We start from the raw sequence: 21,697 nt of genomic DNA on the forward strand, positions 1-21,697 counted from the left end.
ATTTGTTAGGCTGGGTTCACACTACGTTTTCTCCCATACGGGAGCGCATACGGCAGGGGGGAGCTAAAACCTCGCGCTCCCGTATGTCACCGTATGCGCTCCCGTATGTCATTCATTTCAATGAGCCGGCCGGAGTGAAACGTTCGGTCGGCTCATTTTTGCGCAGTATGCGCTTTTACAACCGGACCTAAAACTGTGGTCAACCAAATGTAGGACATCCTCGGAAGATAAAACTTACTATACCATGCCAGGACAAGCTGGCTTGCAATGGCATCTTGCACGATACCCTTTATTCTGAAACGTTCCTCCCTGCAAAAAAGTTTCCAGAGAACGTTTGATGCCCGTCTGAAGCTAGGCATGAAGGATGCCCGCGAGAAAATGGTCGCCAAAGATGCATGTTTCAGAATAAAGGGTAAAGTGCAAGATGCCCGAGAGATGTTGAATTCTAAAAAGCAGCAGGTGGGTTTTGCAGTAAAACCGCCAAAATTGATGGACGCCTGGGAAAATATCAGCCTGAAGAGGAGCGCACTGGCCATCACTATGAACTCTGCCATGGCTCAATGGTCCCCATCCATAAACATTACCAAGACCATCCAGATTTCACAGCAGAAAACCATTACCCCAGGTCTTAGTAACAGCGTTAAGGGAATGCAAATAAATCAACTGCATGGCACAGTGTGGAGGTTTTGGCAGCATGAGGACACCATATAGTGACTGAATGGCACAGCGTGGAGTTGGCTGATGCACGTGTACACTACACACCAGGGCTTCACCCCCCCCCCCCCCCCCAAAAAAAAAAATCAACACAAAATGAGACATTTTTGACAAAGATTTCTCATAGGTAGCTATCCAAAAATTTTAAATTCCCAGGCCCCACCTCTGCGGCATCAGAAACCCATATATTGCCTGAAGGACACAGCCTGGAGTTGGCTGATGCACCAGTACACACAGAGCTTCACAATCCGCCCCAAAATCAACAAAATTGTATAAAAAAAAAAAATTATACCTTTTGTGTAAGAACAAGCGCATATCCAACGTTTCAGAAGACTCTATAATGCAGGACGGTGGACCACCCAAAGACTTTCAAAAATAATAAACCACACAATGTTTGAAATTATTAAAAAAAAATTATTACATATGTGTGTAAGCGCATATGTCTCCAAAAGATCAGATCACAAAAGGATTTTTTTCGCCAAAAATGATTAAGGAGAGTTAATCCCTCTCCGAATTTTTTCTATTATCATGAAGAAATCACACGCAACAATTTCAATTTTATTACTGATAAAATTATCAGTAAATTTTACAATAACACTACCCAAGAATGTTTAATTACCCCATACATTGCACCAGGAACAGTCAGGAGTAGGCCTCAGCAGTACCCAAGAGGCTTTAATAACCCCTTACCTTGCCGGATCAATTGCGAGATCGAGCAATAACAGGTGTGTTATGGCCTCAGATGTCCTGGGCTGCACTAGCGCTCCACTGAACGGATTAGCGTGTCTCTATCTTTCAAGGACAGATGCATGTTACATGCTGAAACCAGTTTGTGATAGGGAACTGGGATTGCAATTATTTACCCTTAAAACGAGGAATTACCAGAAAGTGAGGGTCATAAACTCGCGTTTATTAAGTCCTTGCCCTTTGTACACACCGCCCGTCGCTACAACCGATTGGATTGGTTAGTGAGGTCCTTGGATCGGCCCAGGCGGGGTAGGAGAATGCCCTGGCAGAGCGCCGAGAATTTCACGATCATTGTTGAAATTTGCATTAAGCATGTATTTAGCTACTGCTAAACATCCAAAAATTTAAGGCCAGAGGCACCTGGGAGGCAAATAGTTTGTGAAAGACACAGAAAGAGTCTGGAGCAGTCAATCGCAGTACCCAAGAGGGTTTCATAACCCCTTATACTTAAAGATCAATGTTTACATTTGCATTAAGCATGTATTTAGCTACTGCTAAGATTAAAAAAATTATAGGCCCAAGGGCTGAGGCACCAGTGAGGCAAGTAGTTTGTGAAAGACACAGAATGAATCTGGAGCAGTCATTCACAGTACCCAAGAGCGTTTCATAACCCCTTACATTTAAAGATCAATGTTTACATTTGCATTAAGCATGTATTTAGCTACTGCTAAACTTCAAAAAATTACAGGCCCAAGGCCAGAAGCATCAGTTTCCCCCATATTAGGAGCATAGTTGTCCCCCAGATTAGGCAGCATAGATGTCCCCCAAATTAGGAGCATAATTGTCCCCCAGATTATGAGCATAATTGTCCCTCAGATTAGGCAGCATAGATGTCCCCCAGATTAGGCAGCATAGATGTCCCCCAGATTAGGCAGCATAGATGTCCCCCAGATTAGGCAGCATAGTTGTCCCCCAGATTAGGAGCATAGTTGTCCCCCAGATTAGGCAGCATAGTTGTCCCCCAGTCAGCGCGGGTCGGTCAGAGCCAATCAAAGGGCCGTATGTGGCAAGCGGGCCGTACAATGCCCAGATCTGCCTCAGAGGGTTTCATAACCAACCATAATAGAGAAAATTTTGTTGTAGGAGCATGGTCAATTTACTCAGACCCATCTGTCATTGGTGGCTGGAAATCCTGGCTGATCCATCCCTGATTCATCTTGACAAACGTCAGTCTCTCCACATTTTTTGTGGACAGACGAGTTCGCCTTGGGGTGACTATGGCCCCGTTCTGATAGCACACTACTGGCAGGGCAGCTTTTCCAGGGCAAACTCTGCTAGTTGTGGCCATAAATCAAGTTTGGCTGCCCAGAAGTCCAGCGGATCTTCAATGGTTGTTGGCATGGCCATGTCAAGGTATGCCACCACCTGCTGGTTCAGGTCCTGCTCCATGTCTACCTGCTGCTGATGAGTTGCTTCACTATGCGGGTGAAGAAAGCTACTCATCAGCGACTGTAGACTCAGGCTGCTGCTGATTGAGCTGGTACTGCTCCTCCCACCCCTCCCCAGCAGCCATGGCAGTGGAAGGTGAGCGCAGAGGGCCCCCGAGTCAGACCTGCGAGTGGATGGACCACGTGGCCGATAGGCATCAGCCAACTGACTACATAGAATCTCTCTGTAGTAGGTCAGTTTGTCCTCCCTCTCAGTGAGTGTAAAAAAGGCCCCCATTTTGGGACGGTAGCGAGGGTCTAATAAGGTGGAGATCCAGAAGTCATCCCGCTGACGAATTTTGACAATTCGGGGGTCACTACGCAAGCAACTGAGCATGCATCGTGCCATTTGCGCCAGTGACTCGGAGGGACTACCTGCCTCCATCTCCACTGGTGTGTCTGGGTCCTCTGTCTCAACTTTCTCATAACCCTCCAGCTCCTCTGGCTGCTCCTGCTCCTCCTGTCCTGTACGAAGACTAGAAACACCGGCCATCTCATCCAACCTAAACTGTGCTCCGCTCTGCCCCTCATCATCCTCCTCCAGTTCAGCCCCCACAGGGCTCATGTAGCCTTGAGATGTAGCCGCAACGTCTCCATTGCCGTGACCAGCCATGGTTTCAATCATTTGTTGTAGGAAATGTAGGAGTGGAATTACGTCGTTCATGGCGTAATCCAGGCAAACGGCAGGTGTCACGTATGAGCTGCCACTGGTTCACATTGAAGTTACACAGGGGAGTACTCCTATCTGCTTGGATCATCAAGAAATCGGTGATGGCTTTTCTTTGTTCGTATAGTCTGTCCAACATATGGAGGGTGGAATTCCAATGTGTGGTAATGTCACAAATAAGACTATGTTGTGGGATATCGTTCTGACACTGCAGCTCAAGGAAGGTGTGCTTGGCAGTGTACGAGTGGCTGAAGTGCATGCACAGTTTCCTTGCCATTTTCAGGATGTTTTGCAACTGGGGTGAAGACTTGAGGAAGTGCTTGACAACCAGATTCAACACGTGTGCCATGCAGGGCGCATGTTTCACGCGGACACGATGTTCTTCCCGTTGTCTGTCACCATGGTTCCCATTTCCAGATTTCGTGAAGTAAGCCATACTCAGATTTCTTTACGAATGAACTTTAGCAGTTCCTCCCCTGTGTCACTCCGTTCGCCAAGGCAAACCATGTGAAGAACAGCTTGACACCGCCGTGCCCTACACACATGGTACGATGAATGGCCACCGAGATTTGGACGTGCAGTGGAGGCCGAGGACACGGTGGAACATGAGGAGGCGGTGTCGCACACTGTAACAGGACCAACTGCCTGGGAGCGAGAGTGTGGAGGAGGAAGCGGTGTGACCTGTCCAAGTTGCTGTTGTGGCTGTGCAGGAACCACGTTTACCCAGTGAGCCGTAAAAGACAAGTATTGTCCCTGCCCGTAGTTACGGCTCCACACGTCGGTGCTGCCGTGCACTTTTGAACACACCGACAGGCTCAAGGACTGGCCCACCTTCTCTTGTACAAACTTATGCAGGGCTGGTACTGCCTTCTTCGCAAAGAAATGACGGCTTGGGACTCTCCACCTCGGCTCGGCACAAGCCATCAATTCTCTGAAAGGTGCAGAGTCCACCACTTGAAAAGGGAGGGACTGCAACACCAGCAACTTGGACAGGAGCACATTCAACTTCTGCGCCGTTGGATGAGTGGGCGCATACTGTTGACTCTTGGACATGGCTTCGCCGATGGATTGTTGGCAGAATGGCTGACTAAAAGCGGGAGAAGCAGGAGCGACAGAAGGAGGGTTTGACACACAGCTCCCTTCGGCTGAGGTGGTGGAGCCTTGGCTGGATGAAGGACGGAGCGGATGGCCACTGGGTGATGCAGCAGGCTGGACCACTACATCGGAGCCACGGTTCTCCCAAGCCGCTTTATGGTGGCGAAGCATGTGTTGACGCAGGGCCGTGGTGCCGCTTCACCCTGGCCACGCTTCACCTTCTGCCGACAGATCTTGCATGTGGCTACTTGAACCTCCTCCGGATGCCTTATGAAAAACTTCCACACCGCCGAGTAGCTGATTTTCCCACCAGCAGTCCGCACTAATTGACTGCTACTGGCGCCGTCTCCAGGAACCCCTGTTCCACTACCTCCCGGAAAGGTAGGCTGCCGCGAAGCAGGTGGTCTCCCCAGGGCACGTTTGGCTCCTGAATTTCCACTACTGCCACCACGCTGACTGCCAACCGTGCTACCGCCTTGCTGCCTCAAGGGCAACCTGCAACTCTCTTCTCCTGATGATGATGAAGCCCCTTCTGCACCCGGCTCCCAATTGCGATCGGCTTCATCATCATCAACAGTTGTGTGCACGTCACTGATGTCCTCCTCAGATTCCCCAACAGTGTCGGCTTCAGGACCCTGAACACTTGCAACACCGCCTCCCACGTCATTCTCCGCATCACTACTTGGCCGCCTATTGGAGCAAGCGGCACATGTCTCCTCCCCTTCTTGGCTGTCCAGTAGCTGCTGACTGTCCTCTATTGGATCGTCCTCAGTAAATAGTGGAGCTGAACCCACAGCATAAGATACTTCTTTAGGAGAGGGAACAGCATAGGACAAAGGCAATGGGAGGACACGGACTGCTCCCGGGCCATGCCAACTGAGGGTTGTGTCTGAGGAACCCACCGACTGTTGACTGGGGGTGTCAGATGTCACTTGTGATGATGTGGATGAGCGTGTTAAACAATCGACAACGGCAGATGGGTTGCTGGTGGAGACACGACCGCTGGTTGATAACGGAAGCTCAGGCCTCTTGCTGCGACTCCTGCTGCCACTCGCCCCAAGTCTGCTGCCAACTCTGCCTGAAGTATTAAGGCCTCTGCCACTCCTCTATGCACGTCCTGGCACTTCTCTGCCTGACATACTTAGTGCGTTTATGAGGGTATTACAATACACTACACTACTCTTTAAACAGTATTTGTCTAGAACAGCTGCAGGTGATTACTTACAGCTGTCCTTGAACAGTATGTAGGCCCTTGACAGATTAACAGGTACTAGATGGTACAATATTTGGATGTACCTATGCGGTATGCACTGATGAGGGCAGTAATATGCCTAACTATTAGCAGAAAAAACTCTGTATTTTTGTAATACACCAGCCGGTGGATACTATTTTTTGGACTTTGACGGTATGGAGCGCCTTGACAGCTTAACAGGTACTAAATGGTACAATACTTGGATGTACGTATGCGGTGTACACTGATGAGGGCAGTAATATGCCTATTAGCAGAAAAAACTCTGTAGTTTTGTAAAACACCAGCCGGTGGATACTATTGTTTGGACTTTGACGGTATGGAGCACCTTGACAGCTTAACAGGTACTAAATGGTACAATACTTGGATGTACGTATGCGGTATGCACTGATGAGGGCCTATTAGCAGAAAAAACTCTGTATTTTTGTAAAACACCAGCCGGTGGATACTATTGTTTGGACTTTGACTGTATGGAGCACCTTGACAGCTTAACAGGTACTAAATGGTACAATACTTGTGTCACGATTCGGCTGGCAGGAGGTGGATCCTCTGTGCCAGAGAGGGATTGGCGTGGACCGTGTCGGTGGACCGGTTCTAATTTGCTACTGGTATTCACCAGAGCCCGCCGCAAAGCGGGATGGTCTTGCAGCGGCGGTAGCAACCAGGTCGTATCCACCGGCAACGGCTCAACCTCTCTGACTGCTGAGATAAGCGCGGTACAAGGGAGTAGACAAGAGCAAGGTCGGACGTAGCAGAAGGTCAGGGCAGGCAGCAAGGATCGTAGTCAGGGGCAACGGCAGGAGGTCTGGAACACAGGCTAGGAACACACAAGGAAACGCTTTCACTGGCACAATGGCAACAAGATCCGGCGAGGGAGTGCAGGGGAAGTGAGGTATAAGTAGGGAGTGCACAGGTGAGGATACTGATTAGGCCTGCTGCGCGAATCAGTGGCGCAGTGGCCCTTTAAATTGCAGAGACCCGGCGCACGCGCGCCCTAAGGAGCGGGGCCGCGCGCGCCGGGACAACACAGACGGGGAACGGGTCAGGTACGGGAGCCGAGATGCGCATCGCGAATCGCATCCCGGCTGGGAGTAATATCGCAGCGCACCCGGTCAGCAGGTCTGACCGGGACGCTGCGAATGAGAGAACGCTGCGAGCGCTCCGGGGAGGAGCGGGGACCCGGAGCGCTCGGCGTAACAACTTGGATGTACGTATGCGGTATGCACTGATGAGGGCAGTAATATGCCTAACTATTAGCAGATAAAACTCTGTATTTTTGTAAAACACCAGCCGGTGGATACTATTGTTTGGACTTTGACGGTTTGGAGCACCTTGACAGCTACTAAATGGTACAATACTTGGATGTACCTATGCGGTATGCACTGATGAGGGCAGTAATATGCCTAACTATTAGCAGAAAAAACTCTGTATTTTTGTAAAACACCAGCCGGTGGATACTATTATTTGGACATTGACGATATGGAGCACCTTGACAGCTTAACAGGTACTAAATGGTACAATACTTGCATGTACCTATGCGGTATGCACTGATGAGGGCAGTTATATATGCGTAACTATACGCAGAAAAAAACTGTTTAAAAAAAAACAAAAAACAGTCGGTGAATAGTATTGTTTGGACTTGCACAGTATGTAGCCAGCCCCTTGACAGATTAACAGGTACAAAATGGTGCAAATGCACTACAGTCCACTGAACAATCACGTATTTCTGAACAACAGCAGGACCCAACAGTGCAGCACCACAAAAAAAAATCCAGGGATTAAACCCTAAATTGCACTCTGTCACACAATTCTGAGCAGCAGAAGTTTTGTGGAGCAAATAAAAATAAACTCAATTGGGCTGAACAATGAGGAGATAAGATGCTTCAGAAAGTTCAGGCAGCTTGGAGATCTGTATGAGGCAGCTGACAGCTATCTGCCCCTCTCTGCTGCAATGCTCAATAACGTGAATAGGAGGTTTAGCAATCAATGATCCTTCTCAGTGTAACAGCACAGCACTCTGCACTCCTGCCTTTCCCTAATGCTGATGTGAGTAGCAGTTGCAGTGTAACGCTGTGGTATGAGCTATTCACACACACGCAGTCCCGTCCTTTCCATCTGAGTGCATAGATTAAATGAAGAGAGGCAAGATGGCCGCCGATTATATAGGGGCTGTGACATCACAGGGGTCAGTGAACACTGATAGGCTGCATCTCACATGTGATTCAGGGTCAGCCCGCCTACCTTCATTCCCGCCGCTGTTTCCCGCCCTCCCATAATCCCCTGCCCCATGTACTCACATGTGGATCCGCCATCTTAGGTCCCCAATAGCCTGGAATGCTGTAAAATGGAGTTTAATTAAGCGATTTGCGTGATAGAATCGCGTCGATATTCGTATTCGTTGCAAATCGAATTTTTCATGAAATTCGTAATGAATTCGGGTTTGTCAACTTCGATTTGCTCATCTCTAGTCTGCAGCTCTCCAGACCTGGTCTTTTTATTATTTTCTAGTAAGGGCTGTTTAGTCAGGTTCTTTACTCCTTTTTGTTTCCCTTTTTCAGGTGGGGGTTCAGGAGCATGGTGCTACCTGTTCCCCCATATGCGGCTAAGGGGCACGGGACGAAGATTCCAATGCACCGTTAACCCCTTCCAGCCAATGGCCAGCGCCTGGGGTGGCACCATGGCTCCATGTCCCCCTATTTTCCATGCTCGTCTTGGGCTGTAGCAGCATGACGTGATGCAGGTGACTAAAAAGCTGGCTGAAGACGTCTCTAGGTGAGTATGTGAAGATAGGTGAGTATGTAAGATGGTTGGGTGAGTATGTTCCCCTGCCTGCACGGGGCTTAAGGGTTTATTCCTGAATCTTGTGGGGGCAATTTATGGGGTCATGGGCCCGATGATTAATGGGGCTCTAACTGTTAGTGTCACTTGTCCCCTATCCCGGGCAGCCGCCGGTTTTTGCGGCAGCTCCCCTTGATCATTCCTTCACAGTCATGGCTCCAGTTCCGGCACTGTGCTGGCCGGCGGCGGGAGCCATAATGAGGCAGCTAACTCCGCCCCCTTCTCCCCGAGTTCAGAGCAGGAACCTGGGGTTTCAGCTGTGGGGAGGCTCTCTGCCGGTGCTACCTTCAGAGCACCGATAGGGGAGAGAGATTCCTTTCCTCTCCTGATGGGGCTTAGCTCCGCCCCTCTCCTCCCCTCAGTGAGCTCTCCTGGTGCGCTGCAGGGAGTGTTACTGCCGGTTGGGGTTACGGCCGGTGTGAGGTGGTTTTTTGCGCCCCCGTAGATCCATGCGTCTGCTCCTCCCCCAGCTCTCCGAACATTTCCGAAGCTAGAACTCGGGGAGGGCAGAGCAAGGGGAGAGAGAAGGTCCACGCCCCTCCCTCATCGCCCCTCTCTGAGCTCGGCTGGACGCAGATCTCTATGACACGCCCCCTCCCTGAGGACATAGATCGCCACGGCAGGCCCCTCCCTCATCTCCCCGAGCTGAGGACATAGAGAAGTGCTCCCAATGAGCTCTATGTGTAAAGGGGGACATTTAGCCCGTGCAGTATGTCCCCCTTTAGCCCGTACAGTATGTCCCCCTTTACACATAGAGCTCATTGGGAGCACTGCTCTACGTCCTCAGCTCGGGGAGATGAGGGAGGGACCTGCCGTGGAGATTTACGTCCTCAGCTCGGGGAGATAAGGGAGGGACCTGCCGTGGCGATCTATGTCCTCAGGGAGGGCGCGTGAACCTTCCCCTTGCTCTGCCCTCCCAGAGTTCTAGCTTCGGAAATGTTCGGAGAGCTGGGGGAGGAGTGGACGCAAGGATCTACAGGGGCGCAAAAAACCACCTCACACCGGCGCCGCGATCAACTACTCTCCCACCGGAGGGACGGGGACTCCTCACAACGGGACCCCGCTCCCTGGTGGCTCCACCCCCGTCTTTCAGAGCGGGACCCGTTCGCTCCCGGACAGGGACTCAGAGCTTTGCTCCGCCCCCGTCCTCACAGCGGGACCCCGCTGCCTGACGGGGACTCGGAGCTTGGCTCCGCCCCTGTCTTTCTTCAGAGCGGGACCCGTTTGCTCCTGGACGGGAACTCAGAGCTCTGCTCCGCCCCTGTCTTCAGAGCAGGTCCCGTCCGTTCCCGCAACCTTGGGCGGGTGTGTTGATGAACGGGGACTGGTACATGTCCCCGTCCGTACAGCAGCACAGTGGGGGGGTCTTTATTTCCCACCACAGTGGGGGAGTGGGCTTAGCTCTACCACCCCTCCCCCCCCCCCTCTCCCAGAGGATGGCATTCTTGCATAAGTTTAAAAAAAGAAAGAAAAAAAAACTGCAGCTTTTTAGGCCATTTGGTGTACTTTGGCACCCTCTTGTGGCCATTCATTGCATTGCATTGTATTTGCCTTAAGTTTAATGCCTACTGCCCTGGGTTCTCTAATTGCTAGAGTACCTGCGGCTGGCCTTCCGGTACCTCTCTATTGTGCGTGGTGTCCGATGGAGTGATTCGCTGTATGCTCTGGACCCATATCTGTAGGCCGGACAGTGGTCTGCACGGTTTTCCTATGCCGCCTGCCCCATGTCTCTCGGCTGATGTATCTGTTACTACAGTTCCGATACCCCACTGTTGAGTGTGGTATGTGGAGAACTGACCCGATGTGTCTTCAGGACCCATACCAGTTAGCCAGACAATGGTCTGCATGGTTTCCTCTGCCGTTTGGTGCACGTCTCTCGGCTGATGTATCTGTTGCTGCGGTTCCGATACCCCACTGCTGGGTGTGGTATGTGGGAACTGACCGATGTGCCTTCAGGACCCATACCAGTAAGCCGGACAGTGGTCTGCATTGTTTCCTCTGTCATTTATCACACATCTCACGGATAGGTGTCTGTGGCAACAGTTCCGATACCCCACTGCTGGGTGTGGTATATGGAGATCTGACCCGATGTGTCCTCAGCTCCCATACCGGTAAGCCAGATAGTAGTCTGCATGTTTTTCCTCTGCCATTTGTCACACGTATCACGGCTGAGGTGTCTGTGGCGACCCCACTGCTGTGTGCGGTATGTGGAGGACTGAACCGATGTGTCTTAGGGACCTCAGGCTCGTTACGGAGTCTATTACGGACCCCTTCCAAGCCAGACAGTAGTCTGCATGGTTTCCTACATCGCCAGTCACACGATTCTCGGCTGCTGCATCTGAACCAATAGGCCCATTGTGGGCTATGGGGATTTCACGGCATGAAAAACAATAAGATAAGCAGGACCGTCTCGGCAGCACAGTGGAATGGAGACCACCACGGGTTCAAGTCACGGGGTGGGACAGGGTGTTACAGTCTTGTGGTTAAACTTTAACTACTGTTGGAGTGTATGGTTGTCTTCCGTGGATCCATGCCAGTAAGCCAGACAGTGGTCTGCATAGTTGACTACACTGCCTGTCATACATCACACGGCTGATGTGTCTGCGGCTGGTGTTCCAGTCCCTCTCTTCTGATTAAGGTACCAATGGGATGAATAGTTGTCGTCGGTGTGTCCCTGTCAGTAAGCCTGACCGTGGTCTGCAATGTTGCTTATGCCGCCTGTCATACATCAGATAGCTGATGTATCTGCGTCCGGGGTTCCGGACCCTCATTGCTCAGTGAAGTGCCGGTGGTATGCTTGGTTATCTTCTGGGCATCCATGCCGGCTAGCCAGATAGGGATCTGCAGGGTTGCCTACACCGTCTGTCAGACTTCAAACGGCTTCTGTATCTGCAGCTTGAGTTCTGGTATCCCATTGCTGGCGAGGTGCCGATGGGAGGCATCGTTGTCTTGGACCCTTACCAGTAAGCCAGACGTTCGTCTGCTTGGTGGTCTATACTGCCTGTCCTACATCGACCGGCTGTTGCCTCTGCTTCTGCAGTTTCGGTACCTCACTATTGTGGGTGGCGTCCGACGGAGTGTTCCATTATCTGCCCTGGTCCATGCCTGTGCGCTGGCCGGTGGTCTGTGTGGTTGCTTGCACCACCTGTCATACATCACACGTCTGATGTATCTGAGGCTGGGGTTCTGGTACCTCCCTACTGAGCGAGGTGCCAATACACTGTCTCGTTTTTCCATGGTCCTCTCTCTACCCGTCTACCTGGTAGTGGTCTGCAAGGTTTCCTGCGCCACCTGTTATGCATCACATCATCGTGTATCTGCGACTGGTCTTCCAAAACCTCACTACTGGGTGAGGTTCCCGCTGGGATGACTCGCTGTCCCCTAGGGACTCATACCGGTAGGCCTGACAGTTGTCTGCATTTTTCTTCTGCCGGCTATCTCTCGGCAGATGTTTTTTTTTTTTTTTTTTTGCGGCTAGTGTTCCAGTACCCCACTGTGGTGCCTGGTATACGTGGAACTGACCCGGCGTGTCTTTTTTCCTGCTCCACATCCATTCTTCCTCTCCTAAATCTGCTACTGCAGCCTTGGTGTCTAGCACCATTAGATGGGGTGTGAGGTTTTTTTTTTTTGCCCGGGAATTCTGGGGCCTTTCGCAGCAACAGCACCGTAGCTTTTTTCTCCTTTCTTAGGTTGCTCTTTTGGTCTTCTGTGTGCATAACTCCTTTCCTGCCGGTCCTGTGGATGCTTTCAGTGTCTGCAGTCTTGGTCCGCCACGGTTGTCGTGGGGTCCTTATGTCTGTGTTCCTACATGTGCTAGGACCGCTTTGTAGGTGTAGAGCCACCTTCTTTGCTCGGTAGTGCACCCAGGGGCTTCCGGTGCTGTTGTACCAGCAGTTCCAGGGCGGTTGAGCTCCTCTGTTCTGACATGGGGCCTGCTGGGGCGCCTGTCAGTTCAGCCCCTCCCTATACTCCGGGTGTTCTTTTCCAGGGTTCCTGTCTGGCTGACCTGGGTGCCTCCTCGTGACTATCTGGATTGACCCTCCACAGGTCTTGTATTATTTTGCCCAGCTTCGGAGTGCGGGGCTCCGATCCCTCTTGGATCGCACGGTAGCTCCTCCAGGCATCGAGGGTTGCTGCTGGAGCCGGGGGGCTTCGTCCACCCAGTATTTGCATTTCCCTGCTCCTTCTGCACCTGGCGCGCTTGCCGCTCCCCTCTTTACTTGGGGTGCGGGGATCAGGGTGCTGTCGTAGGTCTCTACTTCAGTTGTCGTCTCGACCACCCTTGTTTTTTCCCTCCTGGAGGGACTATTTGGTTTTTGCTAACATACATTCAACGGTGGATTTTACAGTCTAGGCTTGTGTGCTTTCTGTAAGCTATCACGGCCTAGTGCTCTGTATGTCCTTCTTACCTTTTTGTCTGGGTCAGTCGTATTGCATTGACTCCAGGTCTTCTGGGGTAATCCTTCCTGTGCCCGGACCCTGGGAGTCCAAGCTGGGCTCTTCTTGGTTCTCCTCCATTTGGACTCTGCCCTGCGATGCTGCAGTGTGCCTTCTTTTCTGGAGGCTCTCCGATTCCTTGAGCCTTGATGATGCTTCAGTTCTTGGACATTTGTAGCGGCCGGCCCCGATTCCTCAGTGATCCATTGGTCGGAGCGGTGTTCTGGTTCTGCTCTCCTTCCCTTCTTTCTGGAAGTATTTTCGCAGGAGAGTCTGTTCGCGGGCATCTGGTTCCCTTTTTCCTGTGGTTTCTTGTCTCTCTATTTGACCCAGGTACCTTGGGTCTCTACAGTGGACGGACCTTTCCCTTGGTGTTCTGGTCCGTCTCCTTGGACAGGAGATCTTACAGGAATTCATTGTTCTGTGCCTAGTGTGTCTCCGTCCTGGGGACTCGTCCATACACCTTGCGGACATGTGAGTTCAGTCTTGGGACTGTCTCCTTTTCGCTGGCGGTTGTTTTTTTCCCACCCTAGGGGACTGCTTTGGCACGTCCCATCAGTTAGATGTTCCCCAATGAAGAGCGACCGAGAAAAGGAAATTTTTGTACTCACCGTAAAATCTCTTTCTCGTAGCCTTCATTGGGGGACACCGCACCCACCCATTTCTTCTTTTTACGGTTCTTGGGTTGTTTCCAGGATTCCTTTCTAGGGTCCTTCGGACGTTTTTCCTCTTGGGCTTCTCCTACTGCTTTGTGACAAAACTGGTTGCCTCACTGCAGGTGGGCGGGTATATCCTGCCAGGGAGGAGCCGACTTTTCTTTTTCCTAGTGTCAGCGCCTCCTAGTGGCAAGAGCATATACCCATCAGTTAGGTGTCCCCCAAAGAAGGCTACGAGAGAGAGATTTTACGGTACGTACAAAAATCTCCTTTTTTCATTTGCACAGCCCACTGTTCCAAAGATCTGTCAAATGCCAGTGGGGTATAAGTGTTCACTGCACATCTTATTAAATTCTGTGAGGGGTGTAGTTTCCAAAATAGGGTCACATGTGGGGGGGTCCACTGTTCTGGCACCAGGGGGGCTTTGTAAACGCACATGGCCCCTGACTTCCATTCCAAAGAAATTCTCTCGCCATAAGCTCAATGGCGCTCCTTCTCTTCTGAGAATTGAACACTTAACATCCATATATGGGGTATTTCCATACTCAGAAGAAATGGGGTTACAAATTTTGGGAGGCTTTTTCTCCAATTACCCCTTGTGAAAATGAAAAATTTGGGGTAAAACCAGCATTTTAGCGGAAATTTGTCAAGCACCTGTGGGGTGTTAAGGCTCACTGTACCCCTTGTTACGTTCCTTGTGGGGTGTAGTTTCCAAAATAGTATGCCATGTTGTTTTTTTTTCTGTTGTGGCTTTATAGGGGCTTCCTCAATGCGACATGCCCCCCAAAAACCATTTCAGCAAAATTTGCTTTCCAAAAACCAAATGTGACTTCTTCTTTTCTGAGCATTGTAGTGCGCCCGCAGTGCACTTGACGTCCACACATGGGGTATTTCCATACTCAGAAGAGATGGGGTTACAGATTTTGGGGGGCATTTTCTCGTATAAACCCTTGTAAAAGTTGGGGGAAAATCAGCATTTTAGTGGAAAAAAAATGAAAATTAATTTACACATACAACCGAAAAGTCGTCAAACACCTGTGGGGTGTTAAGGCTCACTGGACCCCTTGTTACGTGCCTTGAGTGGTGTAGTTTCCAAAATGGTATGCCATGTGGGGTTTTCTGCTGTTCTGGCACCATAGGGGCTTCCTAAATGTGACATGCCCCCGAAAAACCATTTCAGCAAAATTCACTCTCCAAAATCCCATTCTGAGCCCTCTACTGCGCCCGCCGAACACTTGACATGCACATATGAGGTATTTCCTTTCTCGAGAGAAATTGGGTTACAAATTTTAGGGGGCTTTTTCTCCTATTACCCCTTGTAAAATTTCAAAAACTGGGTCTACAAGAACATGCGAGTGTAAAAAATTAAGATTTAGAATTTTCTCCTTTACCTTGCTGCTATTCCTGTGAAACACCTAAAGGGTTAACACATTTTCTGTCATTTTGAATACTTGGAGGGGTGCAGTTTTTATAATGGGGTATTTCTAATATGAAGACCCCTCAAATCCACTTCGAAACTGAACTGGTCCCTGAAAAATTCCGATTTAGAAAATTTTGTGAAAAATTGGAAAATTGCTGCTGAAATTTGAAGCCCTCTGATGTCTTCCAAAAGTCAACATGTCAACTTTATGATACAAACATAAAGTAGACATATTATATATGTGAATCAATATATAATTTATTTGGAAGATTCATTTTCTTTACAAGCAGAGAGTTTCAAAGTTAGAAAAATGCTAAATTTTCTACATTTTCATGAAATTTGGGGATTTTTCACCAAGAAAGGATGCAAGTAACGCCAAAAATTTACCACTGTGTTAAAGTAGAATATGTCACGAAAAAACAATCTCGGAATCAAAACAATCGGTAAAAGCATCCCAGAGCTGTTAATGCTTAAAGTGACAGTGGTCAGAATTTCAAAAAAGGGCTCAGTCCTTAAGGGATTAAGGACATTTTTCAGTGTTTGCATTTTTGTGTTTTCCTCCTTACCTTTCAAAAATCATAACCCTTTCAATTTTCCACCTAAAAATCCATATTAGGGGGGGGGGGGGCGTGGCTAGCACCGGACGTGAGCGGTCACATGGTGCTGTAGCTCCCGCTCGCGCGCCCGTGAATTACAGACTCCTGGTTCTATCCTGCTCATTTCTCGGTCCGGACCCGCTCTCAAGTACTGGGGATGCCCCCTAAGCTGGACCCGAACCGGAATAAAGGAGGGGCGGCTGCGGAGAGGCTCCGGGAGTTTGCCCGGGAGCAGCCCCAAGATGGCGCCCACACCTCACAAGCCTCAGCTAGGAATCAGCTGGGGTCCTCACCTCACAGCCCTGGGACTCCTGCAGCGGGGGAGAAGAATCCTGAATCCACCCTACGCGAGGTAACTGCGCAGTTGCTAGCAGCAATAACCTCCTGCCAAACCACACTTACAGGGAAGCTGGAGGAGGTGAAGATTGATGTGGGGCTGCTCAGGCAAGATATGCAGGCCCTGAGGGAGAGGGTCACCCATGGGGAAGGAAGGATCTCCTTTCCCTGCCTCCCTGACTGATATGACATCCCAGTTGGAGTTATGCCGGCAAAAGGCAGACGATCTTGAAAACCGACTGCGCAGAAATTATATCAGGGTCATTGGTTTGCCTGAACGTGCTGAGGGTACTACCCCTGGGGCCTTCGTGGAGCAGTGGTTAAAGGAGAGTGGTTCACTGTGGAGAGAGCGCACCGTGTCCCTGCTAAACCTCCTCCTCCTGGGGCCCCTCCAAGACCTCTGCTGGCTCGTATCCTGAACTGCAATGACCGTGATTTGGTCCTCCAGATGGCACGGAGGGCCCCTGACCTGAAGTACGACTGCCAAGATTTCCATCTTTCCTGATTTCTCCGCAGATTTGCAGCGTCACAGAGCTACCTTTGTGGAGGTGAAAAGAAAGCTGAGGGACCTCGGGATCGCCTACTCTATGGCTTATCCGGCTAGATTACGTATTGTGGATGGTGACCGTACCCTATTCTTCAATGATCCGGGAGAAGCTGCTGATTGGGTACGCAGACAGCGGGGATCCCCTCGATGCTGAGCCCTCCTGATGATGATGCTCCTGAACCGCTGATGAGTACTTTCTCCTTCTCTCCCCCTCCCTCCACCCCTGGCCGGTGACTTCCTCCCCCTGTGCCCAGCCACCCTGGATGTGCTCTCTGGCTGCCCCTTTTGCTCTGGCGGGTGGGTCTGGGTGGGCTACATGTCTTTATACACTGCCTGGGCTCCCCTCTAAGGCCTAGAGCCATGATGGTACTGTGTTCCCACTGTGACTGTTCATGTGGACATGTGTGTCTCTGTTGGGTTCTCTGTTTTGCACTACCTCATATCATGGGACTTGTGTGCTCATTCATTTGTTCGGGACGCCATGCTGATTTCTGACCTGGATGCTGCTGTACCCCAAGCTTCTACTCCTCCTCTGATGTTTTATGTGTTTTTCTCTGACCATGGCTAATGTTCGTATCATGTCGTGGAATGTGAGGGGAATGGGATCTGTTAAAAATAAATTGCTGGTTTTCTCCCATATCCGCAGGTTTAACCCGCATGTTGTCTGTCTTCAGGAGATCCACATGATCCCAGATAACTTGCGGGTATTTAACAAACCATGGATACAGTGGGCAGGGCACTCCTGTCACTCTACCTACTCCCGGGGAGTTTCCCTGTTAGTCCACAGGGCATTGTGGTGGGAGGTGGATCAGACTAAGGTGGACCCTATGGGTCGCTATGTATTTGTGCGTTGGATCGCCTTCAGGTGACACCGCCACTGTCTCCGCTACCTGCTTCCACTCCTCCTATCTGAGGTGGGCTGTTTAGATGTGTTTAGATGTAAATACCCTCCCCTTTTACAATATTCGTGTTTCTCTGTTGGTAGTAATTCCCTTTCTCGTATTGACCTGGCGTGCTGTAATCCCTCCATTTATGCTCTGGTCACGCATGTCTCTCTTGAGACCCACGCTATCTCCGACCATTCTCCTTTATTGGTGGAGATATTGTTGTCCCAGGAGACCGATGCCCACAGGTGGAAGGTTCATCCCTTTTGGTTGCAGTTAATTGGCCCACATGATTGAATACCTGATCAACTCCAAACATTTCTGGATGTTAATCAACCCTCGGGGTCAGCTGCCCTCCTGTGGGAAACACTAAAGGCTTATCTCCGGGGTTGCTTGAAATCCACTATTTAATATATCAAGAGGGAGACGGAACTAGCCAGCACCTGTTCTGACTTGGGGGTGTGATGGATGAGGATTGGGCCCTGGCCTCTCTTGATGCAGCCAAGGCCTTTGACTCGGTTGAATGGGCTTATCTTGCGGAGGTCCTGGCACGTTTTGGCTTTGGTCCCCGTTTCATCAAATGGGTGTCCATTTTATATTCCTCTCCCCAGGCTCGTGTACTAGTTAATGGCCTTCTTTCAGAACAGTTTGCCTTGGGTCGGGGAACTCGTCAGGGGTGTCCTCTGTCACCGCTTCTTTTTGCGGTGGCAGTGGAGCCCCTGGCCCTTCGCCAAGATCTGTTGTACTTTGGCATCACTATAGACGGGAGGGAGGACCGCCTCGGCCTATATGTCGACGATATGGTTCTGTTTATGTCGAGACCTAGTGTCACGCTCCCTCATGCTATTTCTGTGATTGATAGATTTGGGTCCTTTTCTGGCCTCCGCATTAATTGGGCAAAATCTACTTATATGCCCTCCGGCAGCGACCTGGCCCCTCCACTCTATGTGGTTTGCCTGTAGCATCCCAATTTTAAATATTTGGGCATTGTCATGAACAGGGACCCTCTTCAGTATCTCCGGGTTAATGTTATGCCCCTTCTAAATTATGTTAAATGTAAATTTCAGGTCTGGGGGGCTCTTCCTCTGGCAGTCCCGGGAAGAATACATTTAGTAAAGATGATTGTTCTCCCCAAACTTCTATATATCCTGGAACACTCTTCTAATCCTGTTCCTATGTCCTTTTTCAAATCTGTTGACTCCTTACTTCCCTCTTTCATCTGGGGCTCAGGCAGGTCCAAACTTAAACTTTCCATCCTACAGCGTCCTAAGGACCTCGGAGGGTCCACACTACCTGATTTTAAGTAGTATTACTTGGTGGGCCAACTGCGTTATCTTCGGCATTGGGTGTCTCCGGACCCCCCCCGCCGAACGCGGAGCTACACCTTGCTTCCTTCTTGGGGCTCGCTTCCATGCGCTCCTTTTTGGAAGGTGCCCCTCCCTGCACACGCAAACTCCTTCCTCTACATAAGCTGGCACTGCAGGTCTGGCGCCAGGCGCAATCACTGACCTCCTTCACTGACATTAAAGATGATCTGCCCCTCTGGCACAACCATCATTTCCCCCCACTTGATGGAGGCTTTGGATCCCCCCTTTTGGTTAGCACATGGGGTGACCCTAGTAGTGGACCTGTATCAGCATGATGTTTTGAAATCCTTTACTCAACTCCAGACTGATAGCGGGATCCCCCGGGAAGCCTTTTATAGATATCTACAACTGCGATATGCCTTGACTGCTCAATTCCCCTCTCCGAGACCTCCCATATCGACATATCCCCTTATTGGTATTCTACGGTCCCAAGGGCCCCGAGGCTTAATATCAGCACTTTACACACATCTTACTAGGTGCAAAATTGCGCACACTACCGACTCGGCGTAGGCCTATTTGAAGACATGCGTCCCTTCACCCACTGCGGAGGACTGGTCGGAGGTCTTCTCCTCTCACTTAACGGTTTCTCCAGCTGCAAATAACAAATTAATGCAGCTTTATATAATCCACCATTGCTATCTTACTCCGATACGCTTACATAAAATGGGACGGATGTCTTCCGATGCCTGTCACAGATGTAATTCCCCTAAAGCTGATTTTGGCACATGATATGGTGATGTCCCCTTCTGCAGACATACTGGCGCGAGATTATTGATTTCTTATCCTCTCTTATCTCTATCCCAGTCCTTATGGATCCTCTGATATGCCTGTTTGGTCTGCTCCCTGAAGAAACTTGGCAACATCACATGAGGATATTTCTCCGGGAGGTCTTGTTCTTAGCCAGTAAGGCAGTAGCTCTGCGCTGGATGGACCCCCGCCCACATTCTCTCTCCCAATGGCATAAACTAGTCAATGCTATTCTCCCATATGAACAGTTGGTCTTTAAACATAGAAAATGCCTTGATAAATTCCTCAAGGTATGGGGCGCCTGGTGAGGCTCTCCTCTCACCAGATACTCCCCCTCAGCGTTTACCTCTCTACTGTCCTCTGGTGCTTTAGGCTCTCCCTTCTAGCCAGATAGCGGGTGTCGACCTCCGCACGAAGCGGCGGCCGACACGCCCCCTCAATACATCTCTATGGCAGAGCCGGAGATTGCCGAAGGCAGCGCTTCGGCTCTGCCTTAGAGTTGTATTGACGGGGCGTGTCGGCCGCCGCTTCGTGCGGAGGTCGACACGCCCCCTCCCGCGGGCTGTCGGGGCTCCGTACAGGAGATCGCAGGGGGCCCCAGCGGTCGGACCCCCCCCATCTCAAACTTATCCCCTATCTTTAGGATAGTGGATAAGTTGTTCACCACCGCTGGGGCCCCCCGCAATCTCCCAAACGGCGCCCCGTTCCCTGCACGAAACGAGCACTTTTGACCACCACAGGAAGCTGCAGCCAACATGCCCCCTCCATGCAGCTCTATGGGAGAGCAGGAGCGCTGCTTTCGGCAATCCCTGGCTCTGCCATAAAACTGGAGGTATCCTTTAAAGGGGTTCTCCGGTGCTTAGACATCTTATCCCCTATCCAAAGGATAGGGGATAAGATACCTGATTGCGGGAGTCCCTCCGCTGGGTACCCCCGTGATCTTGCACGCGGCACCCCGTTTGTAATCAGTCCCCGGAGCGTGTTCGCTCCGGGACTGATTACCGGCGACTACAGGGTGGGTGGCGTGTAATGTCACGCCTCCGCCCCTCAATGCAAGCCTACGGGAGGTGGCATGACAGCTATCATACCCCCTCCCGTAGGCTTGCAATGCGGGGCGGAGCGTGACATCACACGGGGGCGGAGGCGTGACATTACACGCCACACGCCCTGTAGTCGCCGGTAATCAGTCCCGGAGCGAACACGCTCCGGGGACTGATTACAAACGGGGTGCCGCGTGCAAGATCACGGGGGTCCCCAGCGGCGGGACTCCCGCGATCAGGCATCTTATCCCCTATCCTTTGGATAGGGGATAAGATGTCTAAGCACCGGAGTACCCCTTTAAGGGAGATTTACGGTTGTCACTTGGAAGCGTCTTATAATCTACTTGGTGTCATGACCAATGAGAGAGAGATGGTGTGTAACCAAAATACGGTCCCTGGATAGATAATGGTTTTTAAATGGGTGCTATCACTTAAAGGGGTTATCCAGTGGGAGTTTTGTTTTCTAACTATGGCCATTTTGTGGGGTATAAAAAAATAAAACTCTACTTACCTCCAGTGCTGTTACTGTGCCTCCATTGTCCTGCTCCGGTCCCCCTATGCGATCGTCATTCTGAGCTGCAGCATGACTGTTGTCCCCAGTGTGTCATACTGCAGCTCAGCAGATCCCTGGCCAAGGCAAGACCGCACTGTGGCCATCGATTCGCTGTGCTGCAGAATGACACATTGGGCCCGAGAGCTTTCCAAGACAACATGCCACGCTGCAGCTTTAGGAAGACCATAACATCAGGGGACCTAAGTAAGGCCCCAGAGGCACCATGGGAGCTCTTAAGGTAAGTAGAGATTTTTTTTTTATTATTCCCCACACTGGCCATAGGAACAAAAAAAAAAAAAACTCCCACCGCAAAACCCCTTTAAAGGGGATGTTTCAGCAGCATGATCAACCTGTTTATGCAGAATAATAGTGTCAGT

This window comes from Hyla sarda, chromosome 7 (genome assembly GCF_029499605.1).
Source record: "Hyla sarda isolate aHylSar1 chromosome 7, aHylSar1.hap1, whole genome shotgun sequence".
Lineage (NCBI taxonomy): Eukaryota > Metazoa > Chordata > Amphibia > Anura > Hylidae > Hyla > Hyla sarda.